At 43.2% G+C, this 16,605-nt stretch overlaps 1 long non-coding RNA gene across 1 annotated transcript in view; it reads left to right on the top strand.

Moving 5' to 3' along the window:
* The first annotated feature begins 2,186 nt into the window (after positions 1–2,186).
* The window catches only part of LOC106048954 (uncharacterized), a 33,577-nt gene continuing 19,158 nt past the window's right edge, over positions 2,187–16,605 (top strand). The window contains exons 1-3 of the long non-coding RNA XR_010826953.1: positions 2,187–2,619; positions 9,206–9,328; positions 14,995–15,060. This is a non-coding gene — a long non-coding RNA (uncharacterized lncRNA). The remainder of the gene's footprint in view (positions 2,620–9,205; positions 9,329–14,994; positions 15,061–16,605) is intronic.

Raw genomic sequence — 16,605 nt, 5'->3', positions numbered from 1 at the left:
CAGTCTGTACGTATAGCCAGGGGCGCCCCTTCCCAGGTGCAGAATCTGGCACTTGCTCTTGTTAAAATCCATATTGTTGGTGATCGCCCAGCTCTCTAATTTGTCCAGATCTCTCTGCAAGGCCTTACCACCCTCGACGGAGTCAACATCACCACCCAATTTGGTATTGTCCATGAATTTGTCAAAAAACCTTCAACTCTACATTCAAATTGTTTATGAACACTGAAGAGGACTGATCCTAAAATGGATCCCTGGGGAACCCCGCTAAGTGACAGGTTGCCATCCTGATGTAACCCCATTTACAAGAAACCTTTGGGCCTGGCCTGTCAGCCAATTGTTCACCCACCTTATTATGCTTTTATCTAACTGTATTCTGGTCATTTGTCCAGGATACTGTGAGAGACAGTATTGAAAGATTTACTGACATCCAGAAAGGTTACGTTGACTGGCTTCCTTTGGTCAACTAGCTGGGTGATCTTGTCATAGAAGGAAATTAAGTTTGTTAGACATGACCTTCCCCTAGTGAACCCATGTTGGCTCTGACCAGTGGCTGCATTGTCCTTTAGGAGTTTTTCAGTAACTCCCAGAATAATCTTCTCCATAATTTTAACAGGCACAGAAGCGAGACTGACAGGCCTGTAATTGCCAGGATCTTCTTTCTTGCCCTTCTCGGAAACTGGGACCACATTTGGCAGCCTCCAGTTAACTCTCCAGATTCCCAGGACAGTTGAATAATAACTGAGAGATGTCCCGCAGTGACATCAGCCAGCTCTCTGAGCACCCTGCGATGAATCCCATCAGGCCCCATGGACTTATATCCATCCAGGTGGAGCAGCAGATCCCGCACAAATTTGGGGGTTGACTGGAAGTTTATAATTTCTGCAGTCACAACCCTCCAACTCAGGGCAGCTGGGGTCCCAGAGCCCATCTGTTGAAAACAGAGGCAAAAAATGCATTAAACATCTCTGCTTGGTCTATGCTCCTGTTTGTGAGGTGGCTGTCCTCATCAAGTATCGGACCAACGTTTGCTCTGGTCTTCCTTTTCCTGTTAACATACTTTAAAAACCCTTTTTTATTGTCCTCCACACTGCTGGCTAGCTTCAGTTCTAACTGAGCCTTTGCCATGTGAATTCTCTTTCTACAAAGGCGAGTAGCATCCCTGTAGTCCTCCCATGTCACCCAACCTTGCTTCCAGCGACCATACACTTTTTTTTTCCCCACCTAACCTCTTGAAGAAGAGCTCGGTATTGTGCACCACTGTCTTATTCATTCCTGTTCTTTAGCAGAGGGACCCTTTGGGCTCAGTATTGTGTAGTTTTAACTTCAGTTTTCCTTTGGAGGTGGAGTTTGGTGTAGAAACATGATCAGGTCAGGAGATAGTAACTGGGGCAACCCCCCAAAAGTTTATTTACAGTACAATTATTACAGACACTGCAATTCCTTCCCTCTCTGAATCCTGTGGGCTGCTGCTGCCTGACAAAAATGTAATTACATACCTTAAATGTATGAAGACATCTCTCTGGTGTTCCCCCATCACCAAAAGGCTATTTATAGCCTATGCTGAGAAATGCAGTAGGCAACAGTATTTTCCAGATACAGTATCACAGTGGCTCCATAGGTGATACATACAGATATGAAGTGATTACCTTAGTAGGAAAAAAGAGAAAGAAAGAAAGAAAGAAAGAAAGAAAGAAAGAAAGAAAGAAAGAAAGAAAGAAAGAAAGAAAAAGAAAGAAAGAAAGAAAGAAAGAAGAAAAGAAAAGAAAAGAAAAGAAAAGAAAAGAAAAGAAAAGAAAAGAAAAGAAAAGAAAAGAAAAGAAAAGAAAAGAAAAGAAAAGAAAAGAAAAGAAAAGAAAAGAAAAGAAAAGAAAAGAAAAGAAAAGAAAAGAAAAGAAAAGAAAAGAAAAGAAAAGAAAAGAAAAGAAAAGAAAAGAAAAGAAAAGAAAAGAAAAGAAAAGAAAAGAAAAGAAAGAAAGAAAGAAAGAAAGAAAGAAAGAAAGAAAGAAAGAAAGAAAGAAAGAAAGAAAGAAAGAAAGAAAGAAAGAAAGAAAGAAAGAAAGAAAGAAAGAAAGAAAGAAAGAAAGAAAGAAAGAAAGAAAGAAAGAAAGAAAGAAAGGAGAAGCCTGTTTGGAACCACAATTTTAGGGTGTACAGAAGGTACAGCTCCTTTTGGAGTGGGGCTGGAATGGGGTCTCATTTAAGCAACAGAGACAAAAAAAAATAAGCTTGGATTTTCCTTTTTTTTTTTTCATGCATAATAATAATTTTGGGATTGAATATAGCTGGTTGTATGTATTTAATTTTTTCCCCTCTATTTGTATATTAATATAATTCTTGTTTAATCTCATGACATTTTAGATGTAAGAAATCTTGTAGAAAATATAATTACTGAAGGATTGCTGCCTCTGTACTTACAGTTTTGTACTTTGGAGGTTTTTTTTTCATCACATCCTGACTGTGTTGTGATGCAGAGCATATGTTACTGACATGAGTGCACTGAGGTCACCACAGCCATTGCTGAGCTCCTATTTATGTATTTTTAAAAGGAGAAGAGAGGGGAAGAAGCTGAACTGTTTGCTGCCATGCTGCTTTTATGACCTGTTTCGAAGAAACTTCCATGTAAGTAAATTGCGGTCAAATAACTGTGTTTCAGAAGTACAGGCATGCAAGAAAGTTTTTTTGGCTTAGTTTGCATGTTGGGAATGAGAAAGGTCAATTAAGAAAATATCAGAGCTGGATAAATCAATTTAAATTTTTGAGAATGCAAGATTTATGAGAAACTAAGAGGCACAATGATGAATGTGTAGGGCTGCAGCTTAATTCTAACCTTTCTGTTTATGATTTGTAATAGTCTTCAAAACTATGATTATATACATACTTTAAAAATATGTAATACATGTCAGCATTTCACATTACATTTATAACACCTTGTGTTTTCTTTCCTGTACGCTGGCATGACTTAGTTTAACGTGTACTAAACAAACAATCAAACAAACCATTTTATAAGTGATTTTTTGGTCAAATGAGAAGTCAAATATTTGCTTTTTAACTAATAGCACCAGCCGCCTGATTTGCCACATGGGCATTGATCAGTTATCTCTAAACATCACAAACATAGGCAACCTATGCATACTTAACACTGAAAAATTGTATATAAAATATCTGTGAGTTTTCAGTGTTATTTTGTAAAACTTCTAAGAGTGGCCTAACTGCATTCTATTTGTACGTAAGTGATTTGAATGCATTCTGTGGCTTGCTGCTTTATATGTCCTGTGGAGTGCATTTCAGAGTAGAAAGAATCGAGTTAACTGAACGTCAACAAACAAAACAAAGTAATTTATTCATGACAGCACAGAAGTCTGTGAAGATTTGTTTTTCCTGTTTCCCAAGTATTAGTTTTTCCTTGCGATAATAAATAATGCATGTTAATGTAAGTACGCACAGCACAATCCTTTCCTGACTTTGGAATGTATGCTCAATATATACTTGGATATTACACTGATAGCAACCAACTTTAAGATTCTCTGAACTTTTAAAGATTTTTTTTTTATAGGTTATATATATTATTGAGAAAATGCTTTTATATGTACTTTTAGGCAAGATTAATGAGAACAGAGATTCCTTTTATACAACCCCAGTCCTAAAAGGGGAATCTCTCTTGTGTGTGCTTGTAAGAACACAGCTTTGAGTCCTTTTTGTGCAGAACACTTGATGGAAAGTACAAAATGGAAAATAAGAATAAAGGAACTTCAGAGGATTTTTTTTTTTTCAAGCTAAATTAGCTGTGGCCATGTGTGCAATAAAAACTCATCTTCATTCTTATCAGAAAAAAAATGGGTTAATAATTGCACTGAATGTCCAGTCATGTTTTAAAAGTGCATTTTCACAAGCCTTCAATCAGTCAAATTGATAGTAGCCTTCTGTAGAAAACTCAGGCATTTTTCAGCAAAGGCCATTTCTGTTACAGATCACAGCTTCCTTTCCTTTGATGTTTGTGACGAGATCCTTGCAAGAATTTTTATTTTTAGCAATAAACATTTTAATGTCCTTCAGCATACCCACGAGTATCCACATATCTGTCTTGGTATATCAGGATGTTGTTTAAGATTTAGATCAAAAGTATCATCTGGAATGCAACCACTGGAACACGAACATTTATATAATATTAATGGTACTTGTTATTCTTGTATTAATGAGAAAATTTATTGTGGAAAAAAAATGTTTTTCAGAAACTGGAAAACATTTATGATTCAAAATTAATGTTTTAAAATAAATGTGTACTTCTTAATTCCCTGTTCTGCAAAGGGGCCTCTAGAAGGAGCATTTATTTTTAGTCCCTTTAGTAGAAGCCAAATCAAAGTAATTTTTGCTTATTTTTATTGCCTCACATACTTGACAGAGTACTTTCTTCTGAACTGTACAATCACCATATTAGGTCTATCTTTTTTTCCTCTGTCTCTTGTGTTTTGTTGTTGTTGTTTGTTGTTGTTATTTTTGTTTGTTTGTTTGTTTTGTTTTTTAATTGCCGGAGAAGTGTTGCCATCTCCACCTCATAAAAAGCTGGCCTTGTCATTTCATGACCAGCCCAGGTCAATATAACTGCAGGGTGTCTCTGGAAAGGGCAGTCCTGGTCTCTCCCTTGCCCTTGCAGTACATACCGCCTTTCCTCTTACTGCTTTGCAATCATATATCCTTGTGGTGAGCCAGACATGTTCTATTGAAGCTGAGGAGTAGCTCAATTGCACCTAGAAAATCCTTGACTGCAACCAAGGCTTGTATCAGTATCAGAAGCTGTTTGATTACCTGTCTCAGGTGCTTATGCTAGTACTGACTTTTCAAGGTGCACAACCCTCTGATACCCCAAACCTCAAATTCTAGAGTTTAAATGAAACTCAGTGGAAAAAACAGGCATTGATTCCCGATGGCTTCCTCCAGTGGTACAAAAGAAAACTTTGCACCGAAAGAAAACTTTGTCAAATAAAGTTTTCCTCTTGTTCCCAGACTCTGCTCTGCAATGTACTGTAGTGTGCTGTCCACTGTTCTTCTTCCTCCACTTCTAGAACAGCATCTTGGTTTTAAAGTCAGGACTAGAAATAATGGACAATATGGAATATTACCTTCATCTAAATAAATAAATAAAATCATGGCTATCTTCAGGTTGGGGTTGACACAAACAATCCCTTAAGCAGACTAAAAGCTCCTGGTATCCATGAGCATCCGAGGTAGAAATGTGTTGGATATAAATACCCATGTGCACACAAACAAAACATGACTTTTACTAGTGTCACTTGTTCAGACGGGAGATTGTTCTGTTAAAGCTTTCTCTTTTCTCTTTTCACATCTGACTTCCTGCAGATCTCAGAGACAAAATCATTTTCAGAACCGGACACTGAACAGACTTTAGCCCCTTTGGACTGTGCTAACCTCCTTGGTGGTCGCTGCAACTGCAGGAGTGCAACGTGCTAGGAGAGGTTAGGGCTGCTCTGCCCCCTTGTCCCCTGCAGCACCCCTGGGTGCCATCCGGCCTTCGACAGCCGCCCCGGCGTTCCCACCTCTCCCACCCTACTGCCGGGGCCCATCGCCTCCTCGTTCAGCTGTGCCTGCTCCGTCAAACCCTTTTGAGCAGAGCTGCAACAGCAGCTGAGGTAAAAGTAAAGCAACAGCTGGATGGGGAACGATAACAGCGTTGCGTTTTGGTGCACCAGGCAATGATCCTGCCACAAAGATCTCGATGCTGTGCTAGAGCAAGTGCTGTTTTACCTTGCCTCTTGCTGCTACCCTCAACCCGCTTCTGGTCAAATTATCCATTAGAGGGAGCCACAGAGCAATTTATCAGCAGATCAGCTCCAGGACGTGGTTTTTAGACATATTGAGTACACATATGGAATAATAATACATCAACAATAGGTTCAGAAAGGGACTCTGGGCTTTTCTCCATATTGTGGTGAATTAGTTTTGGCCCTGCTGAGGCTGATTTCCTCACTGCCGTATCCAGAGTCCTCAGGTTTAAAGCCCTTATTTTCTTCGACACCCCTCCCTGCCGTGCAGTTATCCCGTTCCCACAGCATGCGTGTTTTTAACAACAGTATTTAAAAGATTGATGCAATCTCCAAAAAGTAACCCACAACAGCACTGAGTGCAGTGGAAGCTACCAGATGTCAGCCTGCTGGGCAGGGGACCCTTGAAATCCTCATGGATTACTCCGGGACGAGGCTGTGCACCATTCAACTTCCTGAGACAAAAGCTGTTTACAGCTATAAAATGCTAACAAACCCCAAAACTTCGTTATTTTACATTGACTAGCTGGGGTCTGGGCCTGCTCCAGCATTTTTTCTTGTTGCACTCATTGCTGCAGACAGTGATGAAACTGGACAAGTCAAATGATCGGCTTGGCCTTGACACAGCTGTAATGTAGTTGAAAGTAGGGGGAAACCCAAATATACTGCCTTGGCCATGGGAATCTGAAACCTTCCTGCTTATTTACAGGGAAACAAAATGAAAAATCTGTAATTCCCTCGCTTTCAGACTTCTCTAGATATTATTCTGCGATAAGGTATTGCACAAAGCATCAGGAAGGAGAGTTAGAAGACTTAAATAATTCCATCTTCCAAAGCTGCCAATAAGAAATCCCTTCAAACTTCCCAGTAAGGAGGCCCAGGTGAAGCTGTACGGCCGTTTCAGCGCACAGGGTGGCTGAGGCTGTCAGGGCCCTCTGGAGGCCACCAGGCCCAGCCCTGCCCCAGCAGGGCCACCCAGCGCAGGCTGCCCAGGCCCATCTCCAGGCGGCTTTGGAAGGCCTCCAAGGAAGGAGACTTGTTTTTACATTAAAAATATATATATTTTTTAACATTCAAAACAAGAAGATATAATAGAAGGTCACATAACTTGGAAGCAAATGCTAATTTTTAGTAATAATCTCCTGCAGCAAGACAAGCTGACAAAACATCCATGACAAATGACCTTAGGCGGGACCGCTGGAGTAGCCCTCGCTGCAGCCTCGAAGCAGCAAGGAAGGGCTTGCGTACCTCTGGGTTTGCAGCAGAACTGGAATGATTTATCTACTCTGCATTATGTCAGTAGGTTTGTGTCCAAACAGCTGAAGTGAAGACTCCAGTTTTGCTGATAAATAACACAGAAAATTAAATCGCTGGCTCACCCATAGTGGTGGCATCACCGTCCCTGGGGGTGTTCAAGGAGAGGTTGGACGTGGTGCTCAGGGACATGGTTTAGTGGGTGACATTGGTGGTAGGGGGGTGGTTGGACCAGGTGAACTTGGAGGGCTCTTCCAACAGGCAGACACAGCGCAGGCACTGAGCGTGGCTCTGCTGGGGGGCCCAGCCACCCCAGCACCGTTCCTTGGGCTCCTCAAGGTTGTCATCTCCCCTTCAGAGCGTGACAGGGGACACCTCCCTGTGCCTCTGTTGCCCTAGGATGCTGCAGGCATCACCCAGATCTGGGCACCTCCTCCACAACAGGGCTCAAGGACCGAGCAGGCTGCAAAGACAACGTGTACTGTCACACTTGAGGCAAAATTTCTGTCCTCCTTGCTCCTGCGGAGGAACGGGAGCTCCGGCGCCTGCCCCAGGGGTTTGGTCGCTGGTAAGCAGGCAGTGGGTGCCCGAGCTGCTCGTGGCTTCTGGCCTGGGCAGCATCCCCTCCCAGGGCTGGCTGTGGAGCTGTCTGGATATGAACTGGCTGCTGATTAGGTGCAAATGGGGTTATTCAATTAAAAAAGAAAAAAAAAAAAAAAGCCATCTAATTGAGTTTGAACTATGTGGTTTATGGGAGAAAATGCTGAAGTTAATTACAGTTGCCATCTGTCTCATCAAAAAACTCTTTCTCTTTAAATACCTCTGTTGTCAGTGCTGTTTTTAATATCCTTCTGAAATTTGTTTCAGTGGGGAGGGTTGAAATGAAAGGACTTTCTTCCCCATAATCTCTAGCAGACAACAGAGTGGCGTGGTGACCTTCTGTTGCTATTTATTTTAAGGGGAATATCACGGGGGCTTTGATCAGGGCGAGCTTAGCTCCACGCAGGAAGCTCGCATGATCTTTTCCAGGGTCTCATTCAAGGAGGTCTTTGTGTGCGCGTTGCTGTAAGGAGCAAATTGCAAACAGGAACAACATTCATTTTCCCAGCCTTTCCTTTCCACTACCTGGCCACAAGTTTATTCCTGTGATAATAATAATTCTCATAACACCACGGTGCTTACACACCCACACACGTGCGCGCACACACCTTGTTCTTAAGAGCTGTGTCACCATATGTGAGATAGGAGGCACCTTGAGAGCCTCCCAGTGCACTTGTGGACCCATCCTAGAGGACACAGCACGACCTCTTACCCCATGAATTTATTTGAACCGTGGGGCCATTTATCTCAGGCTCCTTCTGTGCTGCAGTCACCAGGGGATGCTAGCACGAATCGCCTCGTTTCCAGGAGGGTGGCGAAGTATTTGGAATTAATGTTGTGTATTGTTATTGGAAAAATAAATGAGGTCAGACTGGTGATAGATGCAAGGTGGCTGTGAAGCTGGCAACAGGAAAATAAAACCCAGCAAACTCTTTCAAAAGCCCATCTGTCTTCTTGCATGCACATCCCCTGAAACATTCATTTAGCTGGCAAATGAGGAGGTCTCTCTGACAATGTTCGCAATTTCCAGGCTTGGAGGAACAAATGAATTCATGTGTACTGAATCCTATGAATTCAAGGAAAACTCAAGGGAGATTTCATCTACTATGGGAAGGAAAAATTCCTCGCCCTGATTCAAAGAGAAACAACATCCTTTATTCCGCTTAGCTAGAGGGCTGTGCTGCCACCAGTCAGCACAGCGCGATGACAGCTTGGAAACCTCGCCGCTCTTACGGCTTGGATAAAAAACTGACCTAATGGGAGTGATAAAGAATTAGGCAATAAGATTAGAGATTGTTCCCAAATCAGTCCACTAGGATTAGCCGGGCTTTGTTCCATGGCAACTTAGCTAAGGATAATCATGAATACAAACGGTGCCGTTCCCATTTCTTGGGTGGAGCATGGAGTCAAATCGCTGGTGTCCAAAGGCATATTTATTATTGCTGCGCTTGGCGGGTCTGAAATGTCACTGTTGCTGCACTTCAGCAGTTCAGTTAGGCTGCATTAGGTGATGCATGAAGAGTCCGAAACCCAGCAGGCACGCTGAGTTCATCAGTCCTTTTTTTTTTTTCCAGATGGTATTTCTGGCTCTAGCCCTTCAGGTTGACTCTCTTGTCCCTGCCCTGAGTCACCGGTGGCACACGTGGCATGGACGGACGGCGTGAGCAATGTGGGCTTGGGCAGCATCTGGCACATTGGTGGGTCCTCATGGTTAACCAGTCAAGAAACAACCTTGAGACTTTCTTAAGAATAATGAATCTTGCACTTCTTTATATATATGTATTTATATTTTAATTCCACTCTATGCTCTCCCCACCGCACATTGCACTATACTTTTATTTGAAATGCATCTGCCTCTCTAACCTGTGTTTGGAAACTGTTGTGCTTTCCTAATAAACCAATCTGAGCATGAATCATTTTACACATTTAATTGTGGTGGCATAGCCACTTAAACAATGATGACGAGTGTGTATTTAACAACTTCACTGCAGGCAACACCAAAGTTACACAGGGCTCAGGTAGCACTTATCTGTTTGTGCAAAACCACGGAAAAATACTCTAGAAGGGGAAAAAACACTGTATTTATGGTGTTTTTTATGGTATAAACATTTACATTTTTTATGGTATAATGTTTATCTCCAAACTGTCATTTATTTGTCTTAAAACCAGCCGAGGTTTTAAGCCTCTAGCCAAGACCCGACCCAAATGTGTAAGTGGCTGAAGGGAAGAGGAGCGAATCCCAGCTGCAGTGATCCAAACACAGACGCATCCAAACGGAGTGCTGTTTATTCAGGGCACATGGAGTGCAGAATTGGAGCTGGATGGAGTGAAGCCCATGCATAAAATTCCCCTTTAAAATTAGTCTCCCCTGTTAAGCTTTGGCAAGGCACTTCTGGTTCAGTTGCCCTCCTTCTTGACCTCGGAGAGGTCCCCTTATTATGGGTGTTGCTTCTTTGGCAGGCCAGCACCTTTCAGGTAGGGTGTTAGCTGAGCTCCACCTTGCCTTGCCATCATTACCCTTCCCGTTTTCATTCCCTTCTATAACTCTGATTTAGCTCCTAAAGCTCCTAAAGCTAAATCATAGTAGCCAGGCCAGCTAATGGCAACCCCCTAAAAAGCACAGGATCTTCGCTAAACAAAATCTGTGCCATCTGCATTAACCACATGGTGCTCTAACTCCTCAAACACATAGTTTCATTGAAAGCAATTCTGGAGAGTCTGTTTAGTTTTAAAAGAGCTTAAAAAATTAACATACAATTTGTGCTTATGGTTGTATCCACACCGCTGTGTACCTTCAGGAATGCAGGGACTCCAGGTTTGAAGACTATGGTTGTGTGGAGAACACCTTGCAGAGATATGGCAGGTGTTTTTTCTGGGGTGTGGTGTTTGGGAAGTCATACTCAGGTTTGCTGAAAGCCTGCGTGTGACTGCAGCCTTCGGGCTGCAGGGGTTACCCACGTACATCAGAGCTGCCGTGAGCCGATGCAATGCGTTGGGCACCGGTTGTGGCGAAGGGCCCGTCCAATCTGAGAACCTCCCCAGGCAGCACCGAGAGTTTGCTGCTCTTCAGATTCAACTTTCAAATTTATTTTATTTTTATTTTTAATTTTTAAACACAAATAACACACAGATCCCCCTTTCCTAAATTACGAGAGTTTATTCAGTGCTTCGTGCTCTTCTGCCAAGCTCATAAAGAACGCCTCCCCTTTAATGCTTTGCAGGAGAGCACTGATACTTTTTCCAGAGCTGATTTAATCTGTATATATTGAAGCCTGATATCCTGCAGATGTTTGGCTAAATGTTGATAAAAGAGCCGTAGCGAGCCACCATGGGAATTTTATCATAATCCTCCCGAGGGAAAAAAAAAGTCGATCCCAAGGGATGTGCCAGAGGTCAAACAAAAACTGACATTCCTCCTCCTGGTTTGGAAAACAGCCATCATCTTTACTTTTATTTACGACGAATATATGAAGGCTTTTTGTCAGCAGCTTGTCCTTTTATTTATGTGCTGGTAGGGTAACTGATCATTACAAGTCCCGTACGCCGCTAATCTTGCCATAATGGTATTTCTAGTATGACAACTTTCGTCTGCTGACTGAACAAGCGCCGTCTTGCCTTTTCTCGGCATGGCCCCGAGTCAAAAAACGATTCCCTGGGATTTGAGGCTGCTGAGGCTCGTCTGTAGTTTTCGCACCGGTGCAATCAGACAAGTTGAAGTGGAAGCAGCGCAGCCCCCGAGCGTGGGTACTGAATGCTTACACCAGCACGGCTCATCTGGCTGAATCCAGCATAGCAGGCAGCCCACGCTGGCACTGCTGCACTGGGGTGCACAGACCAGCTGTCCTGGTCCAAGACAGCCCCGCAGTTTCCACCTCTGTGCTCCCAGGACAGCTTTTTCAGCAGTCTTTGATCCAGATTTTAGAAAGAGTGCGTGGGACAAGAAATTGAGCCTCATGTCTTTCAGCAAGGTTGTGAGTTTTTCCCTCTGTCTCTTTTCAGTTCTGGGAATTAGGGGCCTGGATTCTGATCCTGCATTTGGTTACAGGGAACAGCGCAACACAGGGAACTTCCCCTTTTCTGGTAACCTCACACCAAATAACTCAGTGCAGGAAACGCTCTCGGTCACACATCCCAGGGCAGCAGATATACTGCTGTCACAGGAGCTCATGTAAAGGCTTATCATGCAGAATCCTCATCACAGGACCAGGCTCAGGGCAGCTGTCCTCCTCTCCCACATGCTCGAGGGCACATGACATGGCTGCTGTACGATGGGGGTTTTGTTTGTTTGTTCCCTTTTTTTGTTATTCTTTTTTATTTTTTTTTATTTTTTTTTTTAGAGCCTGGTGACCATGTGAGGATGGTGTAGGTACACAATGTGTTAGGTTTGGCAACGAAAACAGCTGAAGAATTTCCCACTTCATCCCCCAGCCCAGCTGCTCACCCTTTCCCTTTGCTGAAGCAGCTTGTTTGCACAGAGGAAGCATCAGCCAGCTCAGAGAAATAACCTGTATTAAAAAGCAACTTTCGACAGAAAGTCATGAGGGGGACATTGGCTTCGGATTGGGATAGGGATGACTTGTAGAGAGCTAGCAATTTTTTAATATATCGTCACAAAAATAGTTTTTAGAGAACTCTGGGAAAGAAGCATGAAGCAGCTCGTGTTAGGGATGGGGGGGGGTAAAGCCACAAAAACAAACAAACAAACAAACAAAAAACCATGAAAAACAAATGTTGAAATAAATACAGCAAACAATTAAGATGACATTTGGAATTGCAAAAGCGTGTTGTCATTCACTGCGAGCATCAAGTGTACCTCTTCGATCTGTCTAATCTAATAGAAACAGCATGTACGTCTAAAAAAACACCTCTACCAAAACATTTCAGATACACATCTTGCCCTGGGGAGATGATAAGGGAAGAGAGCAAACCAGGTATGACAGCTGCTAGAGGCACCATTTAATGCATGGTTAGGAGGCATTCGCATTCCTCTCTGATGAGCAGGGTAAAAACATACCTGGGATAGGGTTGGACAGGACGGGATGGGGTAGGATAGGTCACTGTTAACAATTAAAGCGTGTTAACATTGAAAGTTGATTTCTCAGAGTACTTTCTTCACATTTGTCATTCAAAATATGCAAGTTCAACATGAACAACAACAAAATAGAGGTAGCATTAAAGCTTCATTTTGGATGCTAAATTTACTGGAACAAATGTGAATGTTTTTATTGCCACTAACATATTTGAAACCAAGTCTGCCTTCAACCTGTTTTGCTGTTTTTTCTTTTTTATCTCATAGCAAGCTGTTATGGTTAAAACCCCCACCTCTTTCCAAACATACTCAGCATTAAGCCAACAAACTCTGCATAAATTCTTGTTTGAAGGAGCAACTGTGGCTCAAATCAAAAACTCTTGCAGGAAGCGCTAGAGGCTGTGCTGTGAGGAGCTTACACTGATCACAAACACTTCCCTGGCTGATAATCGATGAACCCACATGGTTTTTGTCCTACCACCCTAGCGTGTTATGGGCAAGAGAAGTGAGGCATCAAAGTGTGATCTGCCTCCCAGTGACCCAGCAGTGACTCGCCGGTCCTGGCTTGCCCACAGATAATCTTGCTCAAGAAAAGAGCAGCAAGAGCTTCGGGTTCCTGCAGATGAGAAAACTTCTTCCTGTGACTAGAAGCAACACTGGATGCTCTGTGATGCTCGAACGTCTTTTCACTTTGGTGGTAAATGAAGCTAACAGATATGTAACAAAGATTCTGCCATGCTTTAAATGCTGTTTGGAGGTAGTCTACCCAATGACTGCTTCTAAAATGACTTTCTTCTAAACAGGAGAGGATTTAACATGCATTTTTATCTCATAGTAGGAAACAATTTTTTGAGTAGGATTAGCTAAGGAGACGGTGCTTGCATTTGAATTACTTTTCTGCCTCTGACTTGACAAAAAAACTTTTTGGTGTCATTTTCCTTGTCACTGCCAGGAATCCCATACAATCAGCAGCAATCGTGATATTTCATAGGTTTGAGGATGAGATCTGGAAGGAGCAGATGTTCCAGAGGGATTTTGCCTATGAATCTGAAGAAGTTGGGAAACTGGCCCTTCTTTCTTTATTTGGCTTTGATACGGAATGGCTCCTGCCTCAGTTGCACAACCTGGCCCAGTGTCCCCGTCCCTTCCTGCTGTCCCCTGGCTGCCACACCACGGGGAGCTGGGCATCTAGCACCTTAACACGCAGCCTGCCCTCTTCTTAAAAAGTGCTTCCATCTATCTTGGCAGCTTTGGTCCGTGGCCTGGAGGAAAATATTTAAAAACCCATCAAACAACAGATTCCAGCAGTTGACCTCAGCTGTTCTTCGGAACTACATCATTTCCCTGTCGTTTATAAGCTGGTTACTGGAGAGGACGCAGGCTGGCTGGCCGGCAGCCAGGGAGCTGGTTCCTCTGCTCATCACTGCAATCACTCCAGTCTGCTGCCACAAGCACCACTGGCAGATAAAAAAAAAAAAAAGTCAAGACATGTTCAATATGCTTCGGTTTTCATAATAGTTTACAAAAGGAAAGCAAACAGCCTATCGTTACTCCAGAGATGTAAGAAGCTGTAGCTCATTTTCTGGCATTTCTTTTTTTTTTTTTTCTGCACAGGCACTGCTGGAAGCAGTGGTATAGTGTTGCTGATTTTCCTGAGCTTCAGATCCAGCCCTCTCTCTTACAATGCAGCCGCCTGGCAGACTTCAGACTGCTCTTTACGTTGCATCCCAGCCATCGCTTTTTGTGCACGTGATGCGGTTATCACTGAACAGCTAGTGCTGTTGCCTCCAGTGTTGTGTCTCTTCGCTCCCAAATTCAGGCTCCTTACCTGCTGCACTGGCAGCAGCTGGAATCAGCGGGGAGCCACCACTGCTGTTAGACAGGGATATGCCAGAGGATGAGTTTCCTCCGTGCAAGGTGCCTGGCTCCCTTTTCACCAGCACTCCCAAGGGTCACAAAGGGGATAGTTGTGTCTGCTCTGGCTGCAGAGAAGGCTTGGGACAGAAACAGTCTCAAGATCACACCAGAGTGCCTTTGCAAATGGAGTCAACACTCCCTAAGGCAATAACCCCAAACTACCAAAGCCAATGGTACTTTGGCCATTTGAAAGTTTTCCCAGTCAAACATCGTGGATACTGGGCCAAAACCCATCTGAGTTCCCCTGGATTTTTTATTTTTTTTTCTTTCTGAGTGGGAAACCTACCGGTCTGTCCGTGCAGGGTAACATGCTGGGGTTCAAACTTCTGACCATGGTAGTTTGGTGGAGGAGGAAAATATAACCAGAGCTGAATGTCAAATGTCTTACACATAGCTTTTTTTTTTCCTTTTTTACAGGACTCTTTTTCGTTTCACTGCAAATGGACAGCAGGCAGTCCCTGCATGGATAGCACTCACTGTCAGGTAGGCATTTTTTTTTTCCCTTGCAGGTTCTCAAGCCCTATTTGTTGAACATCCCACGCGTCTTGTTTTAAGGAGACAATTATTTTCTCAGAAGACTTTCTACGTGACTTATATGCAAACCATGAGGGTGGCATCATCTCCAGATTACACACAGGAACTGAGACCCGTGTCAGAAGTGTCCATGTTGTGTGCGTTAACCATTTTGGATGGACAGCTTGAGATGCTGAGGACCCAGCTTTTGGAGCAGCTGACATTGTTTGGCACTTTCTCTAATCAAAGCCAGGTAACCCAAGGTAAGCCTTGTGGGAAAGGCTTTTTCTCAGCTTCTTTCTGGGACTCAAAACATAGCAGAGAAAGACTTCCAGGTCTCAGTTCCTCACCTGTACCCAGGATGGCCAAGAGACTGAGGGAACTGAAGTTATAGAGAAGGGCCTACTCAGCTCTAAGCTGGACTTTGCTTCCAGAAAATAAAGATAAAAGTCCCCAGCAGGTCTTTACATATGCAACACATATTTTTTTCAGACAGTTGTAACCTGGAAACAGGCAAAAGTACATTTCCTGCCAAGCTGTCATTCCTTCCTCCTGAGGATGGTGACATTGCAACCTTTACATATTTTTTAACGCGAAAAAACAACACTGTGTCCCTTAGTGCTATTTTGTAGTGCCTGACCCACAGCTGACATGAAAAGATACAAGCTCACCCCCCTCTGAAGCCTCTGATTAAATCAAACTGAAGTCAGAGAATGGAAAATTTCAGACCATCTGTTTAAAGTTATAAACAATTGAAACCAAGGTATTTTTCTGGCCAGACCTATCAACCATGTCTATAATAATCGGGCTTAGTTATGTTTCCTTAAATTGTGTTCCTTTCTTTCCCCATACAAAATGTATTTGTGATTGGAAAAAGAAAAGCAAAGGAACAAAAAAACGCCCTTCCTGTAAAGACGAACATCAAGAAAGTACTGTTGCAGAGTCAAAAACAAGGATACTGTTCACAGCTAAGACTCAAGCCTGTGTGGCTGCGTGTGTTTACAAAAATGGCTTGCACTCAGATGGCATGTGGGTTTGCTGCCACTCTTGGCAGCAGATGGCTTTCATCCCCCATCCACAGCTCTTTGACATGAGTATCTGCGGCCTCATCATGGTCTCAGAGGAGTTAACAGCACAGTCTCCAAACCTTCACAAAGGGAAAAGAGAAAAAAAAAAAGGGTGGGATTCTTTTTTAATCTTTTGCATTTTTTACATTTTTCACATATTTGTGGCTATTGCTGCATAACAGGTAACCTGCAGGGGAGTGCGTACGTTTCTGGCTGTCAGGTCATCAGCTTCACCCTGCCGGTTAGCAAACCAACTGAGAAAGTCTGCCAGGGAGAGGGTGACTCTCTAATCAACCACATCCTCAGTGCATCACCATTAGATAACACGAGGAACCGTGTTCACTGTTTGCTGATTCATCACGCTGCTGTGGTGATTCATTTCCCACTGACTGGCACCGGGGCAGCAGCAAAGCCTGGGCTGAGAGCAGGGATGAGAAGATGAGCACCT

Source organism: Anser cygnoides, chromosome 1 (assembly GCF_040182565.1).
Source record: "Anser cygnoides isolate HZ-2024a breed goose chromosome 1, Taihu_goose_T2T_genome, whole genome shotgun sequence".
NCBI lineage: Eukaryota > Metazoa > Chordata > Aves > Anseriformes > Anatidae > Anser > Anser cygnoides.
This window is presented reverse-complemented; position numbering and strand designations above follow the sequence as displayed.